The sequence below is a fragment of the Cupressus sempervirens genome, chromosome 8 (assembly GCF_028749045.1).
Source record: "Cupressus sempervirens isolate cs-2001-9-10 chromosome 8, ASM2874904v1, whole genome shotgun sequence".
Classification (NCBI taxonomy): domain Eukaryota; kingdom Viridiplantae; phylum Streptophyta; class Pinopsida; order Cupressales; family Cupressaceae; genus Cupressus; species Cupressus sempervirens.
The window spans coordinates 8,091,852-8,105,789 of NC_143125.1; the positions used below are offsets into that span (position 1 = coordinate 8,091,852).

A 13,938-nucleotide genomic window follows, 5' to 3' on the forward strand; every position below is an offset into this window, starting at 1 on the left:
CAAGGATGGCATGTTTAAGAATATTTTTTATTTAAAGATACTCACCATTAGATATCATCTCATGATATCAGGAGTAGCGGCCTTAGAATATCAAGTCACTTGATATTCACCAAGTACTCCAAGCAATGGTCTCAAAATATAAATGTTGCATGATATTCACCAAATACATGAGTAATGGCCTACAAAACGTGAAGTTGCAAGATATTCACCAAGTACTCTAAGTAATGGCCTCTTTAACATCAAGTCACGTGATATTCACCAAATACTCGAGTAATGGCCTTCTAAACATCAAGTTGCATGACATTCACCAAGTACTCAAAAATGTTCATAAGGTATGTGCACACGTATATAGGAACATTCATGGTTTGTTTAAGGAACTTAATCCACCATGCAAGATATAATCTATCATAAGCTACTTAGACATTATAAGATATCCATCATAATAGAAGATTAAGTTATTGTAAGACAGTCACCTTTCAATAACCTTCTACAAATATAAATGATAATCATTTGAAAGTAATCACTTCCTCATGATGTACACAGGGGGTAGGCCCATCAAAATGCAGTTACTCACATGGATTTTCAGACTCCATCTAAATATCAATCTTCTGAACTACTCATCCAATGTTACCTAGAAGTGTCAAACTCCCTCTAAATCAAATATCAATCTTCCATTTCTTGCAAGAACATCCCTTGAGAGAAAAGAAAAGATCCAAGGCGAATAGCTCTTATAGTAGGTACTTAAAAAAGAGAGAGAGACTAATATGATACTCAAGAATAATAATTTTGCATAATAATATAAGATCATTTAGGCAAGAGCCTGCAAGACAATGGTAAATTGTGAGCCTCTTATCTTGGAGGTCTTGGGTTTGATTCACCTCGATTTTAACACATAATAATAATTAAACTCAACAATTAATGATAAATCAATAACAAATAATCAAGGCTTCAGCCAATTACCTATCAAATATGTATATTCATAAAATAGAGATAAATATTTAAATTAAATATATACTCTGAATATATATGCATATATTCAATCTTTTATATATATACTTTAATCTATATTTTCAACATATTATTTCCGTATTAATGCCACATATAATAATCTAAGGTGACCACAAAAAAAAAAAAAAGTAATACTGAAGATAACAAAAATATACTTATCTCATAAAATTTGCTCTTGAGAATGTATTATATGGACAAAGTACCAACTCAATTTCAATCATGATGGCTATATAGGTCACATTCCTATATTACCTGGGTGCACCAATACTTACTATATTTTTCCTTGGATATGTTTGTTGTGCCTCTACTTAGTTAACAACATGAATCTATCAATTAAGTAATCTCAAATGTACCATATTCATATGCACTACAACTGCAAATGAGACTTCTTCATATTGAACAATATCGAGGAACACAACTGATAATGCATTGTTTATTTGTATATAACCTAGGTTTATAAGAGGACCCAATTCATAAGCTACAATGCTCGTAGCTGACTATAAAGCCAATGTGAAGGAGCATAAATATTGATCCAAATAAGTATTCCAACTGCACTTCCTCATACCCACAGCACTATCCACAAAAAGCAACTCTAGCAACATCTTATTACAACCCTCGCCACCCCAACCATATTGTAGAGGCTTTGAAATATTGTATTGAATTGCAAATGCTCTTCTATTGACTCGCGATGCCTCAGTGTGTACAATACCTGCAAAGTGATTGTTGTTAGTAAAAACTCTATTATAGGCAACGAGTTGAGATGGTATCCGAAAGGTCACGTGACAGTTGAGTCACCCCTTCAGGAAGTATATGAACATCGTCCGAATGGATTTATGGATCGTCATTGTATTTGGAATTGAATATGCACTTATATGAATAAAGTATCTGTTCTGTGTTAATTTATAATCTATTAATGCGATAAGTATCTGTTTACCCTATATGGTAAACATTTGGCGTCATTGCCAGTCGACCCTAGTACAAAAAAGGTGTTATGAAGATTAATGCCAAATATGCTCAATAAGGATAGGAATAAAATAAAAGACAAGGTTGAGATATGCACAGCACGGGAAGCATTAATACTCACACAACAGGCAGAGCGCAAACAGAAGTTCCAACAGCTCACCGACAGGCACCTAAGTGGTGAAGGGGCACAAACAGAGGAAGTGCATTCACCTAGCAGACTGAGGAGTACTGAGCACTTGCTTGAAGAAACGCACCAAAGATTGAATTTGGTAGAAGAGACAAGGGAGGAGTTCCTAAACTTGTATACCCCAAGGGTAGAAAATATGAAAGGAAGGAAAGGAACTCGCACGACTGGCGCTATCGAAGGAGCACGAGTGTGGGGTGAACTATCCGTTCCCCATACACCTGACGAACAGATACAAGTAGAGAATCAAACAACTTCACTTGAAGAAGATCTCTTCACACCAAATTGGGCGGTTGTCCATAGTAAGGCGGTTGTCTTAAGTAGCACGATTGTGCAGAGCAACATGAGTACTCAAAACAACGCAAGTACTTAGAGCAACATAGGTACTCAAAACAACACGAGTACTCATAGCACCGCAGGTACGCAGCAAGTACCGCAGATTCAAAAGAAATTAACAATGTAAGGACCAGGGAAAAATTGCTAGGATTTAATGGCGATGGGACGACCAATCCAGTCAAACATTGTAAAACATGTGAAACAATCAAGATTGCAAACGATGTAACAGATCAAGATGATTGGATCCGACAATTTCCGACTACCCTACGGGGTGTAGCGATGGATTGGTTTTCCAACACCGATCCGAAGAAGTTAACTACATGGCCACACGTCAAGAAAGAATTCATAGCAAAGTTCTGACTACTCAGAGATGATAAGGAGATAGTAGTGGAAATCTACAGTACCAAGCAAGGCAAGAATGAAATAGTTCGTGTATGCTAGGAGATTGAAGGAGCTCGTAGGGAAAATGGAAAGCCAACCAGCAGATGGGTTGAAGAAAAGGTGGTTCGTCAAAGGGTTACAACAATCACTGCAAAAAAAGATGAAAATTGTACCTCCAGCATCATGCGTTGATGCATATAACTACGTGATGGACTTCGAAAGTGAACAGAAAACGGATAAAAAGAAGAAAAATAGATCGTCGAACTCAGAAGATTCATCCTCGAAAGCAACAGCGACGAGGAATCAAGTAAAAAGGTTCCGGCACCACAAAAGGACATGTTACGCATGATGGAGTTCAAAAACATGAAAAAGAATCCTGGCCAAGCGAGAGAAGGGGAACTGTGGTGTACGAATTATAAGGAGGAGGTCCCCACAAAGGGCTCCTGCCCGAAAAACAATTTTACGATATTTGCAAAATTGTGGAACATTCCACCAAGGAATGCTCATTCAATATGAAAACAAAGGTTGTTCAACAAGTATTGCTAACGCAAGAAGTGTCCACCTCGAGAGCAAAAACAAATACAAACAATGATGCGGCAACCTCAAGAAGGTCTTATAACAACAACCAACACAGACGAGGCATAACAACAATAATAATAATAACAATAATGGGGGCAACATCTAGGGACACTTTGCCAGAGAAAGGGAATACCGCAACTGTTGTGCAGATGGTGTGGCCCTAGAGACCATGAGGATTCAAAATGCCCTAAGCCAGGGTGAACCGGTCAAGTATAGAAACATGTGATGATGAGGAGACATTAGCCATCACTCACGCACAAGCGAAAACGTATCCAAATTTGGAAGAGGAAAAGAAAAAGTTGCAACGAGCGCGAACAGAATTAGAAAAAAAAATGGAGGCTGAAAACTTGCAACCAAAGAACATTGTCAGCACCTCAATGAGGACCCTAGCAGAATAAAATGTCATACAGCAAGTAATGCAAGCTCAGGTTCCCATGAAGTTGAATGACCTTCTTACAATGCCTCAGTTACGGGCTGCAATCCTAAACATGACATCATCCCCAAAGGTGACAGAAGAGCCACAAAAAGACACACAAGGTGGAAGCGGAACGACTACAGCGGACCCAATGCTACTTGCGCTCACCACAGGAAGACACCCTATAGTAGTAGAGATAAGTATTCTAGGAACCATCCTCACAGACACAATCGTAGATGGAGGATCAAGAATGAATGTACAACTGGAAGATACATGAAAGAAGTTGGGACAACCTACACTATGGCCATCTACATTTCAACTGCTCACCGCCGATCAACACGAGATCAAACCCCTAGGGACTCCAATGGCACAACTTGCAACGATCGAGACACAACCATTCTTACTGAACTTCGTGGTGATACCGTTTAAAAGAAAAGGCTACAACGCCATCCTCGGACAAGGCTGGCTAGTATAGGTGAAAGTAAAACACGATTGGAAAAAGAACACCCTGTCCATGGAAAGCGAAGGCTGTAGATTTGTAATTGACCTACATACACACATGGTAGAAGAGAAGGTAGCATCGTCGAACTCCAAAGGCGAAGGTGAAGGAGACGACACAAGAAACGAATGGAACTGAACAAAGAAGGAATCCTGAGATTGGAAAGAGGGTCTAATGATGACGACCTTGATTTGGTGAACAGCTTACTCCATTGGCAAATGGAGGACTATGAGCTCTTCTCGAGCTATCAAAAGTTAAGGGTCGAGGAAGGAAATGAAGGAGAGGAAAATGAATTCCCGAAGGAATATAGAGAAGTGAAGGAGGGAGAGGTGCAAATAGACGAAGCACCAGCACATACATTTAGCGAAGATAAGCCTATTAAATATGAAGTACCCACAGTAAAGATGAACTTAGGGGACGAGGCTAACTCGAAAAATATATTTGTGGGAGATAAATGGAATCCAGTTCTAAAAGCAGCAGCAATTAAAATATTTATGGAATGTAAGGATGTTTTCGCATGGATGTACAAGGACCTAAAAGGGGTACCAACGAAATTATGCGTCCATCGTATACCACTAATAGAAGGAGCAATACCCGTACGGAAGCGAACGTACCAAATGAACAAGAATTACGCTGCAAGGGTTACAGATGAGACTAATCGGATGCTTGAAGCAGGCATTGTTTTTAGGGTACAGACGAGTGAATGGGTATCACCGATAGTGATATCTTTGAAAAAGGATACCACTCAGATAAGGATTTGTGTAGACTTTCGATGCTTGAATGCAGTAACGATTAAGGATCCATTTCCAATACCGTTCACCAACAATATTTTGGAAGAAGTTGTGGGGCATGGAATCTATTCATTCATGGATGGATTTTCTAGATACAACCAGCTATCCATCGCAGAAGAGAATAGACTCAAAACAACTTTCATAGTAGAAGATGGGGTATATGCCTACAACAGAATGTCGTTCGACCTATGCAACGCTCTGGCAATGTTTCAAAGAATTATCTTGCACATCTTCAATAAGATATCAGTTGGAAACTTCAAAGCCCTTTTGGAAGATTGGTCAATTTTCAATGCAGAGGACAAGCATCTGACCGCACTCAGAGAATGCATGGAAAGATGTCGACAAGCAAGACTAGCACTAAACCTGAAGAAGTGCAGATTTATGGTACCGCAGGGGAAACTATTCGGACACATCATGTACAAAGCAAGATTAAAGACAAATATTGACAAAGTCCGAGTAATCTTGGAAATGCCACCTTCAACAGATGTGACGGAGGTAAAATCATTCCTGGTAAATATTGAATGCTACCGAAGGTTCATTAAGAACTTTGCGAAAATATCTTACCCACTCGACAAACTAACATGCAAAGGAGAACCCTACAAATGGGAAACTAATAAGAACGAAGCCTTTGAGGTATTGAAAACACACTTAGCCATAGCACCAGTTCTAGCTTATCTGAACTGGGACAAGGAGTTCCATGTACATGTCGACGTATTGAACTACGCAGTTGGAGCAACATTTGCATAGACAGGCGATCACAGATTGGACCATCCAGTATACTTTGCAAGTAGACTATTGTTTAAAGCAGAGAAGAATTATAGTACAACAGAGCGAGAGGCTCTCAGAATGGTGTACACCATACAGAAGTTTAGACATTATCCATTGGTGACTCCATTCGTATTTTATGTAGATCATCAAGCGTTGTCATATCTCGTGAACAAACCGATTATCCAACGACGAATAAGCAAATGGTTACTGTTGTATAAGGAGTTTACATTTAAAATCATAATACGGCCTGGGAAAAGCCATGTAAGAACCAATCATTTATCAAGGATCAAATCGGGAGAACCACCAGAGGGAGTCAACAACAATTTTCCTGACACACAACTATTCCAGATCGTCGTACTAACATCCTCATATGTGAGTATCAGGGAATACCTTTCAACGGGGCAATTTCCTAGAGAAATGTCGCTAAGTGAAAGGCGGAAACTAGTGTTGAGAAGTTGAACGTTCCAATTGATTAACGGATTGTTGTATAAGATGGGACCTAACTAGATTCTACGACGATGCGTCATAGAGGAAGAAATCTCGAAGGTATTGAAGGAAGCACATAAAGGACCCGCAAGACATATGAGGCCAGATACAACTGCATGGAAGATACTTCTCGTAGGATTATGGTGGCCAACTGTGCACAACGATGCCAGGGAGTGGGTCATTGCATGCGATACATGTCAGAGGGTCGAGAAACCACTGAAGAGGGATTTCATGCCTCTGAACCCTTCACACGCTCAGGATTATTCGACGTTGAGGGTTGGACTTTGTCGGACCCCTCAAGGTGAGTAAAACCTATAGATGTAGGTACATTGTGGTAGCAACAGAGTACCTTACCAAGTGGGTAGAGGCGCAAGCCCTACTAGACAATTTTGCAATAAGCACGGCGAGATTCATCTACGAGCAGATCACAACGTAGGGAATCTCACTACAATTGACAAGCGACCATGGGGGATGTTTCGTCGATCACGTAATCCAACTATTGACCACAGTATTCAAAATATACTATTCTCTATCGAGCCCGTACTATCCTAGAGCAAACAGACAAGCAAAAGCCGCAAACAAAATCTTGGTTGCGGTCATGTACAAGACCTGTGCAGTTAAAGGGGAGGAAACGCTGCAATCGGCATTATGGGAGAACAGTACCTTGTACAAAGTCACCACGCAACACACTTTGTTCAAGTTGATGTATGGTCAGGAGGCTGTAGTACCAACAGAGTTCATAGTACCAAGTTTGCGAATAGTAATCGAAAACAAGTTGGGAGATATGGAAAGTCTCAAGGAAAGATTGCACAAATTGAATAAACTTGTCGAACAACGATTACAAGCACAATGGGCTACCAAAGTTTCACAGTGCAGACGCAAGGTGTGGCATGACAAGCACTTAAAACTGAACAAGTTCCAGCCAGGTCAATTAGTTTTAAGATATAATGGGTACAACTAGATCAAACCGGGCAAATTCAAGGTGAAATGGGTCGAGCCATATAAATTCGTGAAATGGGTGATAACGGATGCAATAAATGGGTCAAAATTAAAAATCTACCATGAAAGAATAATAAATAAGTAAAACTAGTAATTATAAATAAAAGATAAAAGAAAAACTACAAAAAGATGAGAAATAAGATCAAGGGAATAATAAAATATCGTATGACCAGAAACAAGAGAAAGATACCGTACAGGTAAAAGGGTTGCCAACAAGGTATCAATACACGCCGTATGGCCAAAGTCAGAGCATATAGTCAAAATGAAGGATACTGTACGGCCAACATGTAAAAAAACATAACGTACGGTCAAGGGAAATAGCATTGTAATAATGTCATAAAGCAATCACCGTACGAAAGTAAAGATGCATGCAAAGGGATACCACACATACTGTACGACTCTTGATAGCTCTTGAAACACACCACACATACCATGCAGCTAGACGGCCATCAGAAGGCAGAAGATGGATACAGAGTATCGTATGGTGCTAACGGAATAGAATATAGATTATCGTATGGCCAAGATGATTTAAATGTGAGCCACCATTGCAACATAGAAAGTGAAAGGAGCATCTGCCATATTGTACAGCTGGAGGGACAATACACACGCATAGAAAGCGTGTCATACGGCCACGAAAAGAAAGTAGTTGTTGCAATTCCGTAAGAACACCATGGAAAGTTATAAAGAACACTAGGTCGTACAGGCCATACACAACACAAGTAAAAGACATCACGGTTGATTGAGAGAGCAACAGAGAAAGCATCGTACAAGCATAATAGGAATTTAGATCATCACCGTACGGCAAGACTCATGCAAAGGACCGGTAGATAGTAGTTGTAAAACCATTTCACCATCTGCAACCGTTTTTGAAAAGCAAAAAGACAAAAGAGGTGGCAGTTATGAATTCAACCAAGAAGGGAGCGTGGAAGAAGAAATTAGAAGATTCAGCCAACAACACAATGAACAGGAACGTACAGGCTTTACCATCGAGAGTGCGTATTGTAGAAAGTACAGGTAAAAGGAAGGCAAGGGCACAGTCGGCTGCAACTACACACCTCACACCCCAAAATGTGACGTTTGAGGGCTAAAACGAATTGGAGTGTAGGAAGTGGTGGCAAGAGGCCCCGAATGACCATTTTGCGAAGGAAAGCATACGTAGGGCGCAAATGGAATGGGCGCTATGGATGCCAGTGTTCTGCATTCGCAACTTCAAGGGTTTTCTCCACACCACGCTAGAAACCTACGACCGATTTTCACAAACAAGTTCATTTTCGTATCTCAGACAAAAGCTTGTGATATCTTTTAAAGCAACAGATTTTACAAGGGTATTCGGCATACCAGGTCATGCGCAAGGAGGGAGAAAAATTAAAAATAAACCAAAGAAATTAAGTAGAGAAGTGAAGCGCAACTGGTAGAAATGGTGTGTGGCAAACAACCTCAAGCAGAAAACGAATCCCTAATGGATACTTTGAAGGGAAGAGGATTGAAGAAATCCGATATACAAGGACACTAGTGGTGCCTAATGGACCTCGTAAAAAGTAGACTCACTGGATCAAGTAGGGCATTACATACTTCATTGCCACAGGTGAGCATGATGAACAACATTATGATTGGTAGAGTATATGACTAGGCATCTTTATTGGTTGAGCTCATGCATGAGTTCATGACACTACAACATAAAACATTCTATATGCCACACTACGCCATCGACCTATTTCTTGACGCCACAGCACGGATGATACCTACTGATAGACTGGAGATCAAGTCGGGTCTGATAAACTTAGAGGAACCTCCAATCATGTAGTGGAGGCACCTTGATACTCCATGAGGGCAGAAGGCCATCAAACAGAAAAGAATGTGACAAGATGTAGAAAGCTCAGAGCACAGGAACACTGATAGCGAGAGATAGGAAAAATCCTCCGAAGACACTAATGACTCAAAGGAGGAACTGAAGGACAAGGAGGATGATGAGGATGTCAAGGTTATCACAGCACCACCACTATTATTTTCGAGGTCCCTCGCAACTACATCTCACTCTCACTTAGTCCTTGCAGGCGTTCACATTCCTGGAATTGGATAGTTTAGGCAGCCTATGGTTATGACTCTGGTCACCGTAGCAGCCAAACCGATAGTGCGGCTAGCACCTCGACCATCAATCTGCCAAACATTAGCACCTTCAGGGGTTGTCGAGCCTTCAGTCGATCAAGAGGCTTTGCCAGCTACAATCGTAGTTCTACCAAGATAGCGGCTGAGACACATACAACTACAGATATACCTGATGATGAGGTAGACATAGGAGGGAGTGATGGAGGTACCTACAGAGGCAGAACAGGAGGAAGTGATCGAGGTACTTATACAAGCAGAAATAGATGAGGGTTTGAGGACACTTGATGTTCACTTAGATGTAGTGGGCTCGGACGCAGTGGTTACAATCGATGCAACATTGTTAGCAACGGCGGTAGCAGAAGAGTCGAGCAGGGCAAGCAGATCTCAGAAATTGAGCACATACTTGAATACGAGGTTTACCGCACACCAGCACCACGGGCTTCATGCATTCTTTCACCTATGCAAGAAGTAGCCCCAGAAGGAGACTCTACTGGCACACAAAAACAAGTGGAGGAGAGTTGCCTGATGCAGATTGATGAGATACCACACTCCTCGATGGATAGTACTGCGAAGCGGATGATAGAAGCAGTAAAGATAGCTATGGGTACCCAGCAGCCTACAGTGGGGTCGGAGACATCAATGGGAGAGGATGTTGAAACATTTCTGGCTGACATGGTGACTCAGGCTTGCTAAGTGGTGATCTTTGCGCAGAAACATGCTTTGGATTCAGTGGTACAGGAGCTGGAGCACGTCATATCCTTCATGAGAGTAGGGTGCTCAAATGCCTTTTTAGTCTACTTTGAGGAATGCGGGTGGCTTAGAGTAGACACTTCGGAGATGTGTCAAGATTGGACCACCACCAAGGAGCCGGTTGTGGAGAGTCGCATAGAGACTCTGACTTGGGAGGTAGTCCAGATATATCATGATGCTTATTATGCTCTTCGAGGGAGCCAGGCAGACCAGGAAGCGGCAAAGAGGGCTCGAAAGGAGTCAGCTACCAGGTTAACAGTAGTGTAAGGTAGACCTGATTGCAGAGAGAGCAGCTCAGGAGTCAGAGAGCAGCTTGGGAGTCTGAGAGGATAGCATTTATGGCTCAGCTAGATGAGGCTAGGTAGGAGAAGAGTCAGCTACAGCAAGAATCAACAGAAAAGGAGACAGAGCTTGGAGAGATTGCCAAGATGATGCAATCAGCCTTGGAGATTCAGATGCAGGCTGAAGCAAATTTGGAGATACGAACTAGACAAGAACACGAGCTACAAGCACAACTGAACAAACTTAGGGCATAGAAGACGTCTACCACATTAGCACTACCAGGACACGTCCCTCTAGTTGCTAATTTGTTGCGAGTCTTGATGTAATCAGTAGTTTGAGAAATATTTTGAGTTTTGATGTATAAGTGGTCTCTATTTTGTCATCCGAAGACGACTTTACTGTTTGGGGGGGGATTATGTTGTCAAGAAAAACTATATTGTAGCGGACAGGTTGTGTTCATATCCGAAAGGTCGCGTGACAGTTGAGTCACCCCTTCAGGAAGTATATGAAAATCATCTGAATGGATTTATGGATCATCATTGTATTTGTAATTGCATATGTGCTTATATGAATAAAGTATTTGTTCTATGTTACATTCTAATCTATTAATGCAATAAGTATCCTTTTACCCTATACGGTAAACAGTGTTTTCATAGCATGTCACCTATGTATTAATTGCTTGCAGATTAGTTTAACAAGACATAGACATGACATGTGAATGGTTTGAAAACATGCCTCTAATAACCATAGGTAGAAATAAGCATCTGAGATGTGTTTGCCAATGCCTTCAAATTGTTTGACAAAATGTTTAGAACAGAGGTTGATGCATGGAATGTGATTATTGAATGAACATTCAGAAACCTTTCAGTTTCCTTGATTGTTCAACATACATGCATAATATGGAAGCATCGACTTGGAACATGAATATTTAACCAATTAATGAACATTTCTCATCTTATTGAATGCAATGATTGTTGAGCATGCGCAGATTGTATGCATTGCAGCAGATTGTATGATTACATAGCACAAGCATAAAATCTTTCTATCATGTTTTTGACCGCTTTTCTTAGATTTGCAGCCTGGCTCTAATACCATGTTGAATTTTGAGATCGTTGCAAATGTATTAAAACTACCTGTAAAGTATGTGTTTTCCAAATGCAGTGATCTCTTGTATTTATATTGAGAATGAGCCAAGAACAGACATGTCCCTCTACAATGTTTTTGACCACTTTTCTTAGATTTGCAGCCTGGCTCTGATAAAATATTGAATTTTGAGATCACCGCAAATGTATTAACATTGCCTGAAAAGTATGTGTTTTCCAAATGCAGCGATCTCTTGTATTTATATTGAGAATGAGCCAAGTCTATTCACTAGAATGTAATTAATATAATCACAATCATGATTTTATATTTAATCTCTCTCTCTCTCTCTCTATCTCTCTCTCTCTCTCTCTCTCTATATATATATATATATAAAAAAATTGTTTATTATATCTCACACGGTATTATATATGATATCTTGCATAGTTTAGACTTGTAGGTTTATTCGACTAAAGCTACCAAAAACAATAATACAACAAGCTTTTAAAGCCAGTAATTTAAAGCTCCATAATAATAATTAACTTTCTCCATATTCTTCTGTAAATTAGTAGTTTTGTGAATAAAAACAACCTGTCATTTTAGTGATATTTTATGCTATAAATGTAAATATGTGTCACAATGCATTCAGTTTTCTGAATTGGCATTTGTCAGTAGCTTAAAACAGCAAAATGCTAATTATTCTTCTAAACACTGAAACATTAATTTGTTGTTGTGTTAAACAAAGGAGAGGAATATTCCTTATATAGATTATTACAATAAGACTTTCCATAGGTAAAACAATCAAGAACTAAAGACAAAATAGAAATATACTAGACTAACCAACCGCTTACAACATAGATAGTTACTAACTAAACTAACTAAATGACTTTAATGATCATTATAAACTAAAATTACAATATTACTTTAATAGACTCCTTTAATGGTCATTCTATTAACTACCCTTCAAAACGCTCAACATAATCTACAAGTCATTTGGCCACGAATGCATGGAAGTCTGACTGCTCTTCAAAATGCTCTAGGACATGAGCCTCGAGCTAAGACCCTCACTGGTTGAACTTCCTCTCTACCAAACCATTCTATAGAGACATAAAGTGGGATAAAAATCAGCTTCAAAAAAACTCTGATTTTTGTTGATAAAAATTAGTTAAAAAACTTTGAAACCACATAATTGCCAAAAACTGTCAAAAGAACCAGGTAAAAAACATTCCATTGCTTTTTGGAAAACGACAACAGCTATGATTATTTTTAAAATAATCATCAAAACATTTGACAAAGACAGAATCCACAATTTTGTAAAAAAACGTAGTGAAACCCCAAGACTCACAAATTCCTTCCCCCCCCCCCCGCGCGCTCACCCAAATAAAAAACCTCGAAGTACCTGTCCCCACACCGGGTACTTGGTGTACCCAAGTACCCCCACCCCCACCATTCCAAAGCCATGCCACCGTCAGGACAGATACTTGAATTTCTCTTTGAAAATTCTGATTTTTTAATGTTACTATTGGGAATGTACTATGTTACTATGTTAATTGTTCAATGGTTCTAGTTAGTGTTGCAATTTTGCTTTGTTCAAGTATTTCAATTTTATATGTCATACTAAAACATCATTTCATAATTGGTATAACAAGTTCTACATGTATAGTATACAAAACCTCCTGCCCACCCTCCTCCCGCAACCGTCCTGAAATTGAGGCCCTTTGTTCCCCCCTCCTGGCATCCTGACGTACCCCAGTGCTGGTGTTAACACTGAAAAATCATCAAAAACCTTTGTTTAATGCAAAACGGGTAAAAAAAATCCCATGATTTCAAAAGCAAGCCCCAGACAAAGAAAACCAATATTCACTACAAAAAATCACAGAAAAACCCTCCACATTTTTTTTGGAAAATAGGTGAAAACCCCTAAATGTTGTTAACGAATCCTAGGACAACTGCGATGTGTAAAAAAAATAGAGAAGAAACAAAATCACAATAAAACCTCATGCCATGGCCCAGCCATCGTGCAGTATTGCAAACAACAAAATCCCTTCACATGGGAAAACACCTTCAATGCCCCATTTCAAAAGAAAATCCTCACAATACAAAACTGCAGAGATACCAAGGAAAAGAATTGCAGAGAAGGCATGAAGCAAATCTCTAAGCCATTGCAAAGGCCCGTCACACCTAGTAAAAGCACTACATGGCTCAAAACAAACATGATTCCAACATAGGCAGCACGAAACGGCACCTTTCCTCCAAAAACAAAGGCACAAGTATGCTGTAGAAAACCCTCTTTGCAGCAAAAAACAAACGT

General features: G+C 39.8%; 1 protein-coding gene across 1 annotated transcript in view; it reads right to left on the minus strand.

Moving 5' to 3' along the window:
- Positions 1–13,938, minus strand: part of LOC149541301 (protein ALTERED PHOSPHATE STARVATION RESPONSE 1-like) — an 80,456-nt gene that overhangs the window by 40,825 nt on the left and 25,693 nt on the right. The gene's annotated exons all lie outside the window — the stretch shown is intronic.